We start from the raw sequence: 21,441 nt of genomic DNA, 5'->3' as shown, positions 1-21,441 counted from the left end.
CGAGACATTCCATGGATCATATGCTTAAGTCAGTCCGATGGAATAAATGGGGTAACGGCTCAAGCCAAGGTTCCTAAAGGGGCCCGCGATTTTAGTTATTATAAAGAGATTTATACTATGTACCTTCAGGGCTCCATCTCCTTAATCCTGCTAAAGCTATAAATAAAAAAGATGAGGTATATTACTGGCTTATTTAAAATTCATCGTTATCATCACTTTCTCCGTAGGACGTCCACCAGTAGACATAGGTCTCCTCTATTGAATTCCAATTAGACCAGTAGGGATCAGCCTACATTGGCGTTTTCCGACGACTTCAGCAAGGTCATCTGTACACCTTGTGGGTCGACGTCCTACTATATGCCTGCTGATCTGTGGTCTCCACTCCAAAATCTTAAAGCCCTTATTGCCGTCTATTCTACGCATTATGTGGCCTTCCCTCTGCAACTTTTACTTTCCAATACGCAGGGCCTTGCAGCTGCTTTTGTTGGTCTATGGATCTCCTAATACCTAATTTAAAATTAACACCAACAAAACATAATAAAAGCACCAACATTTGAAACCCTTTTTCGGTTTTGGGCTGCAGTACTACTTAACCCGTATTATAGCATGATTAAAAAAATACTAAGTTCATTACGCCTTAAAATGATAAAATGAGCATATGATGATTATAAATAAATAAGCCTCACTCATAACATCGTGATGATATCTGTAGGTAATTAAATAATTATTATATCTCAATTAACGATCTATAAATTATTATCATCTTATCATCCGATAAACATACTTCAAGGAACAGGCCTCCGCGAAAGATGGCCATGATGACCCACAACTTCTCGCTAGCGACCAGGACTATGTCGTTGGTCTACTTAGTTCAGCGCCGGCCCAGCCCATGTCTACCTGGTGGTCTCATGCTCGTGGTCTTAACCCGAGAACCTTTGCCGTCGGTTGCCCGAGTGATTTGCCCTGTCCACTAACACTTCAAATGAGCAATTCTTCAAGCTACCTTGCTACCTTGGTTCTTCCGCGTATCTCCTCATTTCAGATTCGATCATGCTGTGAAGCTCTAAACATTCACTTCTCCATTGTTCTCTAGGTTATCTTGAGCTTTTATGTAAGGCTCTTCGTAAGCAACCACATCGCGGATCCGTATATCTTCACCGGCAACACACACCGATTAAAGACATTTATCTTCAGGCATTACAGTATTTTGTACGAGAATACATTAAATAATTACAACCTCTAATCTTTGAAAAAATTGTTTTGGAATTTCAAATTTTATGACGGATAGATTACAGCGGGTAGTTGGCATCCACGATTTATATTTCAATATTCTTGTTGGACCCTGGACCTGGACGTCTAAAATTACTGAATTCAAGCTGCTTCCTAGGAAACCTTTTCAGATTTTTATATGATTTAATTTTATGGGACAGGCATGTGTCTCGCAATGTACGTCCTACGGCAATAATGATGATAATGATGCAATAATTGAAAAGAATTATAGATCATTAGCTAATAAACGTTAACCACATCCCGTTATTTTACGTTGCAATTGCCATTGAAGATTTTGTAATTCGCCAGTCGCGTGACCGTAGCACCGAGATCATTGTGGAAGTACATAATGAATACTTTTAAACTCTTTCTATAATAATATACATATATATTTATTTCAAACATTTCTTTTAAACTAAACGTGAATCCTAGTGGGTAATATTTAAGAAATTATCTGACTTCATGGAACAGGCATCGGATCATAAGGCTATATAGTGTAAGAATCCGACTCAGAGTTTCAAGAAGGTTCTGCTCAGATCAATGAGCGTTAGGAAGTCTCGCAGCTTTAAGTTGAAGGACGCGGTTATAAGAGAGTTCTTCTGACTTATCATGACGTACATAAGAAGTAACTGTTATTAATACCATGTGGATAATCATCATAATAAATGTGTAGAAAAATTGTTAATATATAAATCAGTAAAATTTTTTTAATCTACTTAGGTTGTTTCCATATTTTTATGTCGTTATTTATTTTTATTTTAATTATTTACCGTAATGACAATATCGTAATATTTTGTCTTTGTTAATTATAAGGCAAATAAGGTAAGACCTCGTAAGGTGGTGTATCCTTAACCGTTTCAATGAAGATTAACTTTATGATGATAGATAAAATAAAATAATGGAACTGCCAACGTGAACTTGTAACCTAAATCTCTACATATCGTAGTCTATTGGCGTTTTCAAACTTGCAAATCACCGCAAAAATCAATAACAAGGTTGCCATGTACTCATTACTCACCATGAAATTTACATAGTAAAAAAATTAATGTTAAAGGTCCAATCACGCACTACTTGCAAACGTAGTTAGTATGCTGTACAAGAAAGCCGTGTTGTGGGAAAAACTACCTCGACGCGGCCGCGGATAAAAATCCTTCAACTGTGATTTACGTATCCTGCAAACAGAACGGACGCTGTAGACATATATTTGAATTCTTTATAATTGTATCAACAGTTATGTAGAATTCAAAAATACCAAGATATGTTCACTGGTTCTTTCATTTTTAACATAACACTTCACTCAATAATTCCCCTATATAAGCAAACATTTAAAGAAAACATTTTTTTAGTAATGCTACTATTATATATTATTTATTAACGTGCTCGTCTTTAAGAGAGAGACTAAAGAATTCCTCCGTAGATATCACACAGGACCGGTAGCCCAACTACGAGATAAATGGTGAAATAAATAATAGCTAATTAAATAACTGAAAAAACAAATGTAACCTGGAATGAAGATGAGGGGGAAAAGGTGACCTGTGAAAGAAGATTAGAAAGAAATGAATAAATGAAATGTGGAGGATGCAAGGAAAAGAAAAAGAAATCGTATTAATACACAAAATGATAAACGCAAAACAATATCTAATTATATATTGCGTAAATGCGTAGAAAAGTGAAGTAATAAGCAGAAGTCCCTGCCAAATATATAACACATGGTAAGTCCATTTTGTATTTCGTTGATTAATTGCGTAAAGATGGTTTGCGTTAAACTATAGGCACAGATGCAGTAACAGATACAGTAGAAATTTAAAGAGAAAGTCTATGCTCAAATAAAACATTTCATAAGTAACATATATAAATAAATAATAGTAACAATAACTTTCGAATGATTCTGGAAATTAATATAAAGCTGGGTGGAAGCGGTCTGAAAACATCGTCTTCAAACGACCTGTATAAGTTTGTCAGTCCTCCTTGAGGGTGAAGGTCCTGCGCTGCGCTTGCGCATCCGTAGTCCACCCGCGAACCCTAACGCCCCAGCAACGATCCGTTCAGCGCACAATGCTGCTTACCCATTATTACTTCAACTTGCCATTCCGCTAGTTTCATTCATTTCCTCATTAAAAAAAATTCAAATTTTACATCTTTTCGCAATAAATGATTGGTATTATAATATAATCCATTTCATTACATTATGAAAATGTTTTCAATATTATCAAAACATTTTAATAACTGCGTAGAATGATCAGTATATTAATTGATATTTTAATATATTAATGCTATCATTTGTAATACCGAAGGCTTTAAAAAACGTTTTCTTCCATACTTTTTTGTAATAAAATCATCAGAATTAAATAGGATAAATGTATATTTCATTAGTTATCACATTAAGTATATCTTATTTAAATATAACTCATACAGCATATATAATGTCTTAACCTACTAAATCCTTATCTGGATTTTTTATTAATAACACAAGGAGGCTTGATGGTTTGAATGTATGTCAACTTGACCGCGTTGTAAAATGCGCTATAGTTGAAAATTAATTATTGTACCGTAAACACATACTTCTAGAACAACTGATTATTATTTTTTTGTTACGTAATCATATGCCATCAGTTGTATATCTATAATCAGATTTGTGATTCAAACGTGAGTTTTAAAAGATCAAGAGACTATTGCCTTACTGGCTTAGCAAAGCACGTGGTTTCTCTTAAATCTTTTGACCACATTGGCGTCATTAAGAAATCAAGTAGTTGATTATTCATATAAAATATAATTATTGAGTTTGAACTAATGTAAGTCACTTGTTTGTTGGTAAATATAAACAACGACGCATCGACTGGACGAGAGTAAAATCCGATAATACTGTAGAAGAAAGCAGCCCGTTCCAAGGCTGCCAAGGGATATCTCGAGCTTAACTATCGATAAAGAAGGTTTAGGCTAAATGGCATAAGCGCCCTGCTGCCTTGCAACCGCAGAAACCACTTATGTCACTTGGCAACAGTGCAGTCCAGTCATATTAAAAGGCACAGGAGAGCTGTCACTTGTACTGCCGGAACGTTCGGGTGTTTCTAGATATTAAGCTGTCACTTGATTATAAGAAGAATTTCCAACACTGTTATATATAAATTATGATAGCAATGCTTACATCACTCTTATAAATAACATTATTCCAATTCTTTCCACAACTTTTAAGCTTCAACTATAAAAATCTATATGTATATATAAAATAAAACGAAGTTATGTTACTTACACCATTTATCACTCAAGAGAGACTAATTAATGAAGATGTGTCTTTGAAGGGAATAGAATAATATTTATAAAAATATTATATACATCAATACCAAAAAAGGATATTAAAAAAGTCTAGCTATGTACTTAATAACTATGTATAAATCTGCTCATGCGTTGTCTGTCAGACGAAATAAAATTCACCGGACCAGCTAAGGTAGAATACATAGTATGTAGCATAGATGGACGCCGAAGCTTTAAGATTCTGAAGAGAAGACTATGGACCCACAAAGTGGACAGACTACTTGTTAAGGTCGTTGCAATAGGCTGGATGTCGCTTCCAACTGATCCTATTGAATATCTTTAAGGAGACCTATATCCAATGGATATCTGAAGGCAAAAATAATAATGATATTTTAACATCTATACTCGTTTTTTATAGCCCTCGCGGTTGAGGACCGCTCCTTCCAGCCCTATTTGTGAGGGAAAAGGGATTTTATATTTCTCGTATTAATTATTTTACATTCACTTTTTTATTCCAATAGTCTTCTCCGATACATCACAGTGTATATCTTTCCGTTCTTTCACTCTACCATTCTATCTTTCTCTTCTATTCTATTCTATTCATCGATCCTCATTACTGCAGTTTGGTCTTTTTGTATTTCAGTGTATCACAGATTTTTGTTTATGTATTTTCTTATAGGTATATTTATCACATTTTCAATACTTATCAGTCAATTTAATTACATTTTAATTTATTCCTAATATGATTCTTATTTCTTTTACACCTATAAAGTTTGTCATACTTACATAGATATGCACAGGGGTAGAAAATTATCTTGGATATCGCTTATTTTAATAACAATGATACAGACGCAGGTATACTACAGAGGGACCTTGTCCAGCTAAATCATTATTCTCTTTGTCAAACTTTCAAACTAATCAGGTGCCGGCTATTCACACTGTTGAATGAACTAACTCAAACATTAGTTTTTAACATTGAATATTCGACCTTATTCTAAAGAAAATAATACAAAACAATTTTGTATAGGACGTTTTGAATTTGGAAACAGTGAATTTGGCCAAAGACAGCATCTGTCTCAAAAGAATTGGCGAACAGAGAATAACTAGCAGCTGCTGACATTTGGTACGTGCCGTGTTCTTAAAAAAAACTTCCTAAGAGAAGGAATAACAGAGCACATAAGACGTCATTCAAATGACGCTTTCAATTTTTAAATCGATTTAAAGTAAAGCAAAATAAATTCGGTTAAAGTTTTTATGACACAATTTTCTTTTACAATATCAAGCGTACTTACATAAAAGACAAAAGGTACTATATCTTTTGAAGGCTTAAGACAACGATGCGAGCATGACGCAATGGTTACATTAAAAAGTATAATGGTTACATTAAATATTCTTTGAATAAAAAAGCATCACTTTAATTCTTAACTAATAAATAAAAAACAAATGAGACATTATTAAATTAGCAGGTAACTCGTTTGAACAGTCTTTACACGACTTGATTATTGATTTACAGAAGAATTCAAATTAATTAGTTTAGTTTTATAATTAACGTTTTTAATTAACATATTAATATATTTATATTTGCATTTAAGTTTAAATTGTTAATTAAGCAAATAATCTTTATAGTGGGATAAATCTTAAACTTATTTTATAAGAGCCGGCATATGACCAGGTAAAAGACAACGCTGAGTATCTTAAGTGGTGGCTTTCCAAGCTTACTTAAATTATTAATGTTACTTATATTTTACTAAATTTTTTACTTTTGTTTGATATTAATTTTTAAAAGTTTGTTATATTTTTAGTTCAACTGATGATATGAAAGGAAAAAATAAAGATTGACATCAGTCTAAAATTATCTTATTAATGATTACTATTACTTTTAATAACTTTAACTAGATCATGATTAATTTATATATTTATTTGTCTACATATTTATTAGTTTATTTATTTCATTTTTAAGTACATCGGCAACATAAATACAAACTAATCCGAAAAACCTTAGATTAATGACAAATGTGTACGGAATTTAATTTAAATTAAATACAATTAAAATATAATTCTAAGTGAATGAAAATTTATACCTTAGTAAATGCGTAATAATATGAATAATACTATAATGTAATTTTCTAGTAATTATGTGTTTATTAAACATGAGTCAATCTATAATAATAATAAGAGTAACGTGAATCATGTTTAAAGAACTAGCTGGTGTATTTGTCTATCATTTATAGAATAAACATAAAAGACACAACTTTGTTTTGTAAAATTTTGCCGGATACATGGTGATTGGCGATATGGCTATATTCGAATGTTGATGCGCGCTGCTAGCCGTTTTGGCTTTTACAGCTTCATCGGTGATTGAAGCTCTATTCACGTGTTTACGGGTGGGTGGTTGCCGCTCTACTATGACACGTTATGACACTAGGCCGCTGCCGTTAAAACCACTATTTCTGACTACGCATCCTCCTATCATCAAGGATATCCATGGGATTTTATCCCGTGGAAATCCGACATTACTCTTTCATTGGCGTTGCAACGGAGGGGTATCTCACATAAGATTTCTCCGACAAAAAATGGCTTCCGATCAGATCAGCTTCTGTATTACCATTTCAATTCGTGGATGCCCGAGAGCAGATAAACCTTGGTCAAATCGGTTGCTATTTTAGTTTTAGTAAGTCGAATAATTCGCTGTAATAGTAGTAAATAGCGGCAGGAACCGAGGTCCCCTGGCAATCCCTTGAACTTCGCTACTTTGAAACAGGCTTAAAGCTAAACGCCCCACACTTTCTTTTCCCTTACTACCGCAGAATCTGAAAATGCCATTTGAAGAACATTATAAGCCTCATAAAAAAATCATACTTCAATTAAATCACTTTACATATGCGCGCACACGTTTTATTCGGGAACAGAACTTTGTCTATTACGAAAACAATAATAGAGGATTAACTAGATAACTAGTGACTATTGCCCAGTGTATTCGATACATAGTAAGGCATCGGGGCCGCACTCGACCGCAGCCTCACGGATGCATTTGACATTTTACTTGTAGTCCCGGATGCCGGTTCGAGAGATGTTCGCGGTCTGTTATTGAATAAAATAAATGTCAGCGCAGGCAAGGTTTACGTATATCACAAATTGTATTTGAATCTCTTATTTAGTACATCTAAAGTACATGCAATGAAACAAGTATCTCCATATCTTTGCAAAATAATAAATAAAATGATTATCGTTTTCAGCCAGCAGCCTAACTATAAACCGTGTGATATAATAACGGGACTCTGTTAAAAGATAAATAACAATTAAAATTACTTACCGTTATGTGAATTTCCTAATCGCCGTAAAATACATAATAATAAAAATTGCTGTCCCACGCCTGCTTGCTTTGCTTGAAATATTTTTAACGCCTCCATACTGCCTTCTGTGCATGTTATTTTATAAAATCAATTCTTGATCATTTGTAACATGCCATTATTAAATATTCTGGACAAGTTTTATGCCTACCAGAGAATATGAAAATTTCAACCAATCCCCTCATTCTCTTTTATGGCTGCAATTTCGTAAAATTTATTCTTAACTAATCTTTACTCAGAAAGGAATATTTCTAACAAGTTTAAAATCTTTAAGCGTCAAATATTTAAATTTTTTGCCGTCGAATGAGCTCCAAATTTACCACTTTGAAGCTTTTACTTACAAGTAACCAATTATTCTGTAGGTTGAGTAAAACTCCTATCATTTATTAAAATAATTAATGGCTTACAGCACTGATCTATTAAATGTAAAACTATCGTTTAGATGTAAATAAAGCATACGTAAAAACCTAGTCAATATACAATGTGTCGAAAACGCATCTGTTTAGCTTCGTTCTCCTACCTGGTTGTCTTTCTTCAAATTGCATATGTCTTCCTCAAGAAAAAAATCTCATAATGATACAAAACTTATTCGAAAAGTGTGTGAAAAACATCTGCTGCCCAATCTCACCGTGACAAGCAACATTTGCAAACGAAAATAGATCTTACTGCGATATAATACAGTTCTAAATAGACTAAACAAGACCTCATATGTTGAAAAAAAAATGAAGACGCTTCTCAATGGACGTGATATATTAAAATTAAATTTAATGCGGAAACTTTTAAAGCTCATATTTCAACGATTGAAACTTTTACCGTTCGCTTTCGTCAGCAATCGCCGTTGTCCGTGGATCTTCGGGCGCGTGTCGCCTTATTAATATTGCTTCAAGGAAATGTTCAGCACTTAAAATGGTCGACGAACAAATTTATCTACGCTTAGCATTAAAGTGTAATTTATTTAAAGTATCTGTTTAGTACAATTATTGTCATCATGAGCTCGCGTGCAAGTTGTGATAAATATTGACTAAACAAAAATTTTTGTTGAAACCACCGATATTATTTATTTTGTAAATTTCGAAGTTTCATTTCCATACAGGATGATAAGTCATAAGTATAAAAGCTTCAATTTATTGCATTCGTCAATTTATTGCTCGTGTGCTGTAACGTATGATATGATACACATTATCAAAAATGAATGATATCAGAAATAATAAGGGTAGCAAAAAAAGAAAAAACGTTTTCAAAATTCGAAATATTACATTTTAAAATTAATTACCGAATACCATTTATCCATGCATACTTTGCCATGTGATTGGCCTGCTGCATTCATAATAAATAGGCCTTGTAATTTTTTCAGTGATAATATGATTTCAAAATAAAGTAACTCTGTTAACAAAATTATTATTAAGCTAACATAATAAGCATGTAGCCACACAGCAGTAAAGGTCCTTGTTTCAGCTTATAGGCGCCCATTACAAGGAGTAAGCCTAGATATCTTTGGAGGAGGCACTATAATCACGACGCCCAGCAGGAGGGCTGGCGATCACAATATGGTGTACGCAGAGGACGCTACTACCCATCCTCTGGAAACCAATTTGTGAGCCGAGGCAATCCTATTTCATTAATGCACAAAGTGTGGATTATATATAAGACTGTGTCCTGGTAATTGAAACCGCGACCTACGATCGTAAGTCTCAATTATCTCCTTGGTGAGTACCTAGCAAATATCAAATAATACTTCATTATCTCTTAAAAAACTTTCACACTTCATTAAGATTTTTTATAAGTTTAATTTGAATACAGTTCTTTCAATTTAAGGGTAATTACAGATATTTTTTGTCAAAATGTTGTAAGTAGTTTGAAAAAAAACGAACATTTTGAATTTATTGCATGTACCAGTGATAAACAATAATATTTTTCGTTATTTATTTCTAATGTACTGCAAGAAACCGAAAGAAATAATTAATGGAGTCCGAGGCGAAAGGTGTTCAATTTTTTTTTTTCGGGAAACACTTTCAAGGTATTTTGCGTGCATCTGCCCTATCTCGGAAGTGTTGTATTTTTAACAAAACATCTGCATAAGATTGTCGGCAAAAACCTGACCTAGAAAACTTAAAACATCTATGTTTTTTTCCGTTTAATTTTTTATATCGTCTCAAAAATCATTAACAAATAATTAATTGCAGTCGAAAGTCAACTTTAAAGCTTCGAGCGTAAAGTGCTACTCTAACGTTATTTCGAGCTTAAATAAAAAGATGCCAATTTCCGTTCAGATGTCGCGTATCCGTTCTTAAAAATCGGCTCAGAGTGATTAGTGTCGCATGTGAATAGTTTTTGCCATTTTAAAAACGTACGCAACCTTTCTGCAATTTATTAACATTTTGACAGGCAGCTGGTATTAAAACATTAAAGGGAATGGTGACAAAAATGTGAGAAACATACTCATAAAACAAAAAAATATTTATTAAACGTGAATTTCCTTTTCACTAGATGCCTTCTAGATAAATACCTACATCGTCAATATATAATGCCAAACAATACTATACTGTTATTGAAGTGTGGTCAATTTTCATATAGTTATCATGAAGCTCTTATAAGTCCTCATTTATAGCCAAGTAAAAGGAATATATGATTATAGTGGCGTCAACAACTGTGCACAAATCTTATGACACGTTTGTTTTTCTTATGTTTTACACTTATACACTTTTTTAAAAGAGCGCAAGTAACATTTTTATTATAATCCGTTACATGCTTTTATCAAAGTTTGAATTGTACTAACCTAAGTTCTGACGTTAAAAACACAATATGAAAGCAGGGGAGCCTGTCTGAACTATACAAACATCAAAAACATGTAAACGCTTCATTAACTCGTTATCACTATAGTTCATTCGCGTTAAGAATGCAGTATCTATTGAGATATAGAGGTGGTACAACAGGCGTGTTATCTATCACTCGAGACGACCAGAGAACGTGGTTCTAATTAGTTGCAAATAAACATCAATTTTACTACAAATTTAACAGCTTTCTCATTAACAGTACAAACCTTTCGAAAAAGTATCTCAAATTAACTAAACTTAAAATTTCATATAATACTTCATTACATGTAGTGGCAACACGTCACGCCATTTAATAGTTAAAAAGGAATGGTGTTGTTTGTTCCGTTATCCTTAATCTGCAAGAAACGCCACGTCGAACTTACCTGATCTAAAACTATACACACCCGAACACAGTTCACTTTCCCACACTCAACAAAGAGTCGAACATTTCCGTATCCACCTTCCTCAATAACCGAGTGCAACTTGTCGCCAAAAAACCGCGGGAACACACCTTGCTACCCTTTGGAAAGCAACCTCCGCATCCTCTCTGTGCGGTCCAAGATAATAGACAACATAGCAATAAAATATTATTTGCGTGGTCACACCTGAATTAGAAAGTTTTTTATCGACATCATCATATCAACCTGTTTTAATAAGTTTTTGTAGATCATTCTTATAGAAAAAAAGAATTAGAAATTTGAAAAAAAAAAACATAATTGAAATTTGTGAGTATATCTTCGCATATTACTGTTAGCTTTGAACTTTGCGCGGTCAACAGTTCGTCTTGGCAAAATTATATTGCCATTAACAGCTGCATCGGTTAGTACTTGCCGGTCATAAATCCGAACTTATTTTTGAATATCTTTGAAATAAATCAAGCGATTACAACATTAATGGCATTAAGGAGTCGCTACAACTTCAGCGTAAGTTGTTTTCAATCTCTCAACGGTGATGATCTTAAATCTTCTTTACTTCTTTCTTTTTCTAAAAATAGAATGTATTGCCTTTTTAATTTTGATTCAAGCACAATACTAGTTTATACGTAAATCCTTTTCAAGGAATTACCTAACACTTTCTATCTCTCTCAGCGTCGAATAATAGAGAATGCTTATATTCATTACTTTTACCCTATGCCTATACGTAAGCAAGAAAATCAATGAATGAATAAAATAATATATTTTTATTTAACATATCTACATACAGTTAACACAAACGTTGGTAAAGATTGACAATTTATTTTTAAAATTCTGAACAAAATATTTGTTTAACATCTTATCACTTAGACCACACACAGTACTGTCTACCGGCTGTGTTCAAATGGAACCCGTTAGGTGTTTTGTTAAAGCGCGGTTTGAAATGTTTACCGGTGACATCCCTTACCTCCACCCTTTTGTGTCTTACACGTTTCACATGTATCTTAATACTATATTTACTGTTCTACTGTCATCTTTGTAACGTCGTAATCATTATTTTAGCCATGGCTGTTTATTGCTGGATTAGCCTGACCCATTTTAGATCGCTGGATCAGGTGGCTACTAACCGGTCCTGCTTCGGCCTTCTGACAACCTTAACAAGGACATCTGTCTATCTTGTTCATGGAGGTTCTGCGCTGCGTCTGTCTGTGGTCTCTACTGCATAACCTTAAGGCACTAGTGGCAATTGGTTTTGAGCGTAACGTGGCTTGCCCATTGCCACTTCAACTGGTTCAAATTCGCTGGACAATGTTGGCTACATCCGTTCGTCTACAGATCTTCTCATTCGGATATACTTTGTGATGCATAAGTCAACTATTATGTTATTTCTTTATTTATATTGTTATGTCTACCAACGGTTCGAAACTAGTACATGTAACCGGATTTCAAATAAAAACATTAATTTAAAAGTGACAAATGATTATATACATACACAAAGCTTTCCTTTAAAGTAATGGCATATTTTAATTGCCTATTTATTACAAAGATTTTGTAATAGACAAATTAAGACAATTTTTTCGTGGAATACAACTGGTAAAATACCAGTTAAAACAGAGAAAAGAAAGAACAAAGACGAAATCACAGAACAGAAAAAAATTAACATTATTGGTGTCGTTATTTCAGAGATATCGAAATCGCTGCATTAGGCCTCAGATATACGCGCTGCGATATAAGCAAAGAAATATACCAATAATTATACTATTATTGTCATTATTATGTCAGTCGATAGACGCCCACTGTAAGACCTAAGCCTACGCCAAAGATGACCAGAATGACGTGTCTTGGGCTGCCCGCATCCATCGACTTTCTGCAACTGCAACGTCAGTTCACATATTGGAGGCCCACCCATCTAGTGTCCGGCTGGTCGTAGGCAGGCAAGCGTTCCGCTCTAATGGTCGTCGGTTTCATGAGCGATGTCCCGCCCATTGCCGCTAAATACAAATAAAGAAACTTAGTTATTCTGCGGACCTTATTTCTGATTCAGTCTCAAAGTTAAACTCCGAGAACACTTAAATGATCACGTAAAAATTACATCATTAAAAGAAATCTCATATATTTTCTGAGTGGCCTGACTCGATGTGCTTTTACTTTCATTATAAAAAAAACATGTAAATACATAGAGCTTCTAACGCGCTGTGAACGTTTCTGGCACTAACCTGCCACGCCTGATGGCCCGTCCGTCACGCGCTTACATCAGATTCAGAACACACACGTATCTTCAATTTACAACATTCACTTTACTGTGACGCAATTATAAAAAAACAACCATTCGTAATGTAATATTCTCTTTATAGCCATTAAACTAATACATTTGCTGGATCTTTTTTATATAGTACTTACTAAAGAAAAATTTAAAACTGTAATAAACGTTACTAGGTTATTATGTGGATAAAATTCTAATCATCGCAAAATAGACAGCGCCCACGAGGCCGCTGCTCCATATGCTGGTCCGATCGGGTACAAACCGCGCGATACCACAGTAGCTGAACCAATTCACATCGTCGAAGACCAGCACAGATGGCATTGCACACTGCGCGACACTTTTTTCTAAAAATGTTCAAGATCCTCTCATGTAATAAGGGATGCGACGTGAGGAGGAAAGAAAGGATGTTTCCAACAAAAAAAATCACTGGTCTAGTTAGACCTGGCAGAGTAACTTTTCAGTTTTGCATGTATTCACCGTGCGGTCTTGAATTTAATAAAGATTCCTAGGTATGTACTGACGTTTATCTTCAGTGATCAGTCTCCGCCCTACCTAACCAAATTTGGTCAGAATAGGTTAGCCTTGAAATAAGCCTTTTAAAGCTGTTTTAGAAGCCGTTTTCAAAAATTTGCTGATCGAAAGTGGACATGCGCTCTTAACAGGCCTAAATCCGTCAGCTGGTTATAAAATTTTCGCTGTTATACTTCTACCGCATACAAATTCACCATTACATCTTAAAAGAAAACTAGGAATAATGTCGATCAGCACCGAATTGTAAAAAGAAGATCTGGAATAATTTGTCTCATAATATTTTAACATTTAGCCGTGAAAGTTATAATGATTTAGCCATTAGACCATTACTGGATGGCCACTAAGCTTTTTATCACTTAGGCGGACGTCCCATGTAGTGACTCGAGGTGAAGGCCCTCGAGAGGATCTCGGTCAATCAAATCGCGTTTAGTATTTGCATTGGAAGTTACCAGTGAAGATTAAATTATGACTCGATCGATGGATATTAGAAGAACTTCAAGCTAACATTATTACAACTTCAGAGAGAAGTCTTTCTGGAGATTCTGTTGCCACTTGTTCTACCAGCGGCAACGCTTTCAGGAGTTTGTAGTAATGTTAGCTAGGCAATATCAAACGATCAAGTGGAGGTTCAGCTCTTTTTCGCGCCTTTAAGTTCTATTGAGCGAGCCTGTGAAGAGTGCAAAGAGAGGTTGTTTTTGAAAAACGATAACTCACTCCTAACCTGAGTATTAACCACTTCAATCATATAAGGACTCGACGGCTAATAAGGTAATATTGCATGTAATGTAACGGAGGGACCACATTTCAAGATCCCACTAACTAAGAGATCCCACTAACGTAAACAAATATTAGACAAAGGGTCTTCTACGCTCTGCCTCCTCAAGCACATGGAATCTGTAAACGTAAATAAGGCAACAATGTACATCCAAACAGAAAAAAAATCCTCGTAACTTCAGTACAAACATCGATGACCGTATCATCGATGCGATAAAACTGTTAAAGTAGGTAATTAGGTAACGGGTCAGCAAATAAAAGCAGACGATCGTCTGAAATAAACTTTTACTGTCGATACGATGTTAGACACAGGCGGTTATCTGCTTGGTACTTTTACTGCGTAACTGTAATGTATTTTGTATGATGAAACTTTCTTCGGTTTGTTTATCGTACAAAACTTTCTATTAATAGTCAGCAATAATATTCATCCACGTTAAATTAAATTTATTTTATTTTATTTACATCAATAGGGTTGTCACGAGCTACAAACAAAAGGCGTGTCAGGGTTGCAAATCGCATGGTAATAACATCAAAAACATACCATGTTCATTTTATCTCCGTTTCTAGGAGATAACCTTATCGTTCCAAATTAATTGAGGCCCGTGGCTTAATGGACATATTTACAGCACGTTGTGGCATCTGCCTAAGTGGTCTTATGCCGGTTTTACTACGTGTAAAACTATACCTGTTTAAAGCGCATTTTCTATAACAACATGGAAAATTAAATGATCGTAATTTAATAAACTTTTTTCCAGTTTTAAAATTAGCATATACGGCAGTCTGCCAGTTTCACATATTTTACAATTCTCTCTTCATCAAGAAGTTAAGATTAAAATCATAATTTATTTTACCGTTTGCAAAATAAGTAAGTTATTGCTTGAAATTAAGTAATAAGTGATAACATAGATACCACTTGTACGTTGCTTTGTCCATTAATAACATATGTTTAGGCTTTAAATTTTAAAACATGTCTTCTAAATAGATAAAAATAACTTAATCAATAAGCAATCAACGTCTTTTGAGAATCATTTTAAATACACACCTGCTGTTATCAAAGTGCGCCGATTATTGAGAAGTAAAAATATGGCTCCCAGATTTTCTATTGAGTGTTATTAATAGATGTTTTTCTAAATTTTCGTTATTTATGCTCACATCATCATCATCACTTAACCGGGGAAAGTCAGTGGACTTGAATATCTATGGGTAAAGCCAATGTTCAGATGTGACTTGGATTACACATAGGTCTTGTTGGATGGGGTCTGCATCCAGCGGCTTCCGACGAGTAAGGTTGTCTGACCACCGTGCTAGTGGGCAAACCCAGTTGCGTTTGTCGGTCGGTGGTCTTCATTTCAAAACCGTATTCAATAAAGTACATGTAATAAAACACTATAATAACGAATTTTGGGGAAAATAAATTTAAAGAGAACTATACTCGTATATTTCAGTTGTCGATCGGTGTTTGACAAAGTGCTGGCAACGGACCTGAGTAAATGGTCTTCTTGATCAATATATCTTTATGATATAATTTTGTGGATAATACTTAAATTAAATCCAAAATCATGTTTATCGTTACTAATCCGGTAAAACTATCTCAATAAAGATATCACTGAAGGTTAAGTTTAATGTAATACTTCATATATTGTAATCATTTAGATACAGTCACATCCAGTTTTTAATTGGACCAATTAATATAATCTTAAATATTTTTCCTATTTTAAGATAAAAAGAATGATTGGCACTATCCTACACTGAGTTTGGCTAATCATTATTTTAATTAATTATTAGAAAAAATTCCCACAAAAACTAAAGAAAAATTCTCACCACCGCGTGTTAAAACATCTCATATAAAATACCACTTATTATTAGCCTTGATTTAAATTAATTTATATTAATTTATCGGTGATTATTTTAGAATTAAATTGCGACGAAGACCGTATTTACATAATCTAATGTTAATTCTGTACGTAAGAAGTGTAAATTCCATTAACTGTTTAATTTATTGCGACGATCTGTTTAAAATTATGTTAATTTCAAATAGTGTCTTTGCAATAATAGCAAAAAATCATAGTGAAGTCTATATTATAGTGAACGAAAGAAAAGAATTGCACACGGAATGAAATTTGGTCACTATGGTAACCGTTTACAAAAAAAACAACAAAATCAAAATTCCAAAGGCTCATCGCTATCATGGCGTACAAGAATTTGTAGACAAAGATTAAGGCATACATACGAAAAAGATCCTAACACATCACAGCGTCTTCATGTCGAACTGAAGTGCACAATTCTAGATATACAATATACACTTTAATACATGAAATGTGGCCCTGAGGACCATAATCGAAAATGAGGTGTTATTAAGATTTTGTATTACAAAATTCAATATACCGCGGCATTTGCCTCTATGAACGTATCACACATCTCTTCCCCCTGAGAATTTATAAAAAAGCATATTTATACCAATGTCATGATCTATGTTTATTATCACATCCATAGAAGCCTTTCCAAGCAACTGGCGTTGCCAAATGTGATATCTGAAATATTGCAATAATTGAAGATACCGCAGTTCTGTATAGGCATATTAAAACAAACACCGCAAAGGACACAACACAATAAAAATTTTAATTTTATTTCATTAAATGAAACCTAAGCACACACATAAACATATGATAATATTATTTTAATATATAATAATGATAGTTTTCATATATGCTACTATATATCGGTATGTAGACAAAATAATAACAGAAATGTAATAACCTAATACATATTTTTGAAATGACTCCCGATTTTGAAAACCTCCAGTTCACATGTGGTAGGGACGTTATATTTCAGGTAAATGACTTTTTCAGATTTTCTAATTTTTATTCACAAACTTCTTTCTTTCTTCAGAATACCTTTTATGCCTTCATTTTGTCCTCCACATGTTCGATCTTTCCTCATCTGAGAATCTTCCATATATCGCCTTTCTTCCCTCATGTACATTCTTTGATCACAATTTTACATTACATATCAAAAAAAATTATGACTCATATTTATTCCTAGTTTTACAATTAGATTAAACCATTCCTTTTTATGTTGTTTTGCCGGTATTGCTTCTAAAACAAGTTATAGCACACTCTGGTAGTGGAAGATACGAAATAAAACGATAAATACGATTTATTAGAAAAATTCTGTTGTAAAATTATTAGGTGTGGATTACCAGTGTTATCAATCACATTATCAGATTTTACTTTTAGTAATCCATATTAAACACATCACCTTTCCGTACCAAAAAACATCTCCCACTCACTTAATAAGAAATTTTAAAGGATAAAGATTGGACTTCATACTGATATACTTAAAGTTATCACTTCACTAAGTAATTTTAATACAGTAACCAGAAATAATTTAAATAATCTTTATAGCCCATCAGAATAGAGACAGTCTCTAGGAGGCCATTCCTCACAGGACCCTAGCCTCTTTATCAAACGGAGCAATTAAAGGAATCAGGAGTGAGAGTTAAGAGGGGGAAAATTTAGGGTCCGGTCAATCTACACCTTTCCATCGGCAGGTGATATCTGTACGTTTATAACTTTTTTTAGTTTTTTGTTTTTTAATTAAAAACATCAAGGCGTCATGTGTCGCGATGCAATCGACTGACAGTCTGACCGCACACGCTAAGCTTATGTGCGATATTTAATTCGTTTTTATTTTACTTTGACCATAACTTTAAAACATACTGATAACCGTATACATAAGTATTTACAGCCAACGGTATCGCCCCTCTCATTGTCAATGTCACTTTGTTAATTACACAAAAAAATAGGTTGAAGACACGAGCAATTTTAAAGGCTTATAATGAAACTAAATCTTTAAAAATTTCATTATTGTTTCTTATTGGGGTTTCTACTAATAATATAAATAACAATACCATTAATATTCATATTCATGTCTGAATGCGTACACAAGGGTTCAATGTAAATAACACTATTCGGATATTTATATGAATAAATAGTACATCATCACAAGTTGATCTTCTAATTATCTTCTTTCTAATAGGACTGGTTGTGAGCAACTCGAATCCAACTTCTTCTGACGACCTTCACAAAATCGACTGGCCACCTTTTGTGAATATAAATAATAGTAAAGAATGACAACACAGTAAATTAATAAAAATATTTCTAAAGCCGCACCATAATTGTGCGCGCGCACAATAATTTCGTTCGCAGCAAGATTATCGGGGTCGGATGACATAAAAGTGTCTCACTGACTGCGTCCCATTATAACCCGTACGGTTTACGAGCGGCTGCGGGTTCAGTGCCAATATGCAGAGGCACGTGGCATTGCTGACACTTTATTTCTTTTTTTTTAAATTAACACCAGAGCACGAAGCATATGCTTTACGCTAACGTCAGAAGTGTCAGATGGTACCGCCGCAACATGTTTAAATGCTCTGCTGAAAATAACTCACATAACTGCCTTTTTTGCAACATGCTCAACTTAAGATGATCAAGTGCAAAATTCGGATGCAAATAATTCTTTGTGGAATATTTTCCTTTTAATTTTTATGGTTTGTATAACACTGCTGGAGCAATATTAGCAGGTTCCGCGGCTTTGATAGGACAGATTGCAATGGGCGCTAAGCTTAAAATATCTTTTAAGATAGCTCAAGGACTCGTAAGGAGCCTCGGCTGGGGTCATATTTCACAGAGCTCTTAGGTCGCTTAAACGGGCCCCCGACAGAATCTAACTTTTCGATGACATTAATTTTAGGTAATATGTTCTAAATCTCGATGTTACTGACGAAACAATTTATAAACGGTGTTGATAAATTATTATGATTCATACATTTTCATCTATCAAGCAATTTTCGTCAAGCGCATTTAGCTCTGACTTCAATGAATTTGTTAAGACCCAAAAGCCACGAATGGTTGACGATCAAGATACATCCACTCGCTAGTTTGTCTGCCATTAAGAAACAAACACTAACTTCAACTGTCATAGACTAAACTATTTTTTTATTGCTGAACCAGTCCAATTTTTCAAAAAGAAATTTTATCCTTTTGTTGGTAGCGTAATTAACCAAAGACATAACAGTCATCACGGTTATTAAAAAGATATTCTTATATCAATAATCAAATTTTTATGTGGTAATTAACGCATGGAAAATGTTATTATCTTTTTAATTGCGCACAGAAGCCGGTGATGTTAAGCTAGTGGCTTTTAGCACTATTGAATATTAAGTTATAAACACTTTGTCTTTTAATATCTTCATTTTATATCACTTTTACATATAGTGAAATTACATTCAATTAAAACACCGACATATCGTATATGCGTACATTTAATATATAATATGTATATGATTGACTATAGATACACGCTGTTTTTTTAATATTATTATTCTTGAATATTTTATATATGATAATATGCTATATAACATGTGTATGTTGTATGGGACAATGCCACCGATTTTAATTCTTTATTAATTTTACAGAAAAGAGCTTTATGGTATGTGTACATAACTTAAAAGCTGGAGATTCCCTCGGGAATTTTGTTAAAAAAAATTTTCATTCAATCAATTTCAAAACAATAAAATTTTAATAACATGTTATATTATGAAAAATAGTGACAGACAGATGATGAATTTCGTCTTCTAGTAGTTAGGTGTAGGGTTAAATAATAAAGTTCCACAAGATGTCTTAGACCTTTCGTTTCGTAGTTATTAATCTAAAATTGAAGGTATATATATATACATCTTTGAAGGAAGCCTATGCCTTGCAAATAGCGTCTATTTGCGGACATGAATTAATTAATTCACGGTGTGCTGACTGTAATTCAGCGAGAGTAGAGTGTTCAACCGCTCTTTGCTACATGTTGTACAAACACGAGTGCACAGGCGCCAATGCAAACTTATAAAGTATTAAATATGCAATATAATGCATTATTTTTCTTCTAATCGTATACTTTACTCTACTAAACAACCAAATTATGAAACTACTTTAAATTATCCGTGAAAATTGTGTGTAATTTTCTTTTTAACCATGTACGTATCATTGTTTTCTTTTTCATTTTAAAAATAAAAATAATAGTAAATCAGTAGGAGACAGATCTCGTGGAAATGGGTAAGAAAATAGAGGAGGAAAGTATCGCCTTTCTCATGTGCTACAATAAATGTCGCCCCATATTTCTCAGGTTTCGTAAAGAAGTAGTGCAGATCATCGTTAGGAATAAAAGTAAAGAATAAAAATAAAGGGTCGGGTAAAGCCCGACTTCAAGAACACAAAACAAAATAAGATATGGGATTAACAATCGATGTAATTTTTTTAATTAATAATAGTAGAATAACGTATAAAATTGTAAATAAAAAAACAAAATAAAACAGATGCTGTATTAAGAAGCAAATGTTACTAGGAATGTTGATGAGGGGGACAAAAGGTGATGTGTTAAAGAAGATCAGAACGCGATGAATAAATGAAAATGTGAAGGAAATAAGGAAAGTGGAAAAGATATTGTGAAGAAAGAAAGGTGAAACATTAATATATATATAAAACTAAGAATGCGACGTCTCTATCCCACACAAAGCAGGAGGGAGGAACGAGTAGTACCCCAAAAAGAGAGTAAGTAAAAGAAACTTTCATATCTCAGAGTATTTTATTTTTTTACTTACAAATTGATATTAATTAGCATCAAGTTCATTCATATATTAGAGTTCACTTTTCTGATGTTACGAGTACATGATATATGCGAATAGAACACATTAATCGTGCACTAATGTTACTCTGATTTGACATTTG

This window comes from Battus philenor, unplaced genomic scaffold (genome assembly GCF_028537555.1).
Source record: "Battus philenor isolate CCGP_79_NKW_IND1 unplaced genomic scaffold, ilBatPhil1.0.hap1 SCAF_18, whole genome shotgun sequence".
Classification (NCBI taxonomy): domain Eukaryota; kingdom Metazoa; phylum Arthropoda; class Insecta; order Lepidoptera; family Papilionidae; genus Battus; species Battus philenor.
This window is presented reverse-complemented; position numbering follows the sequence as displayed.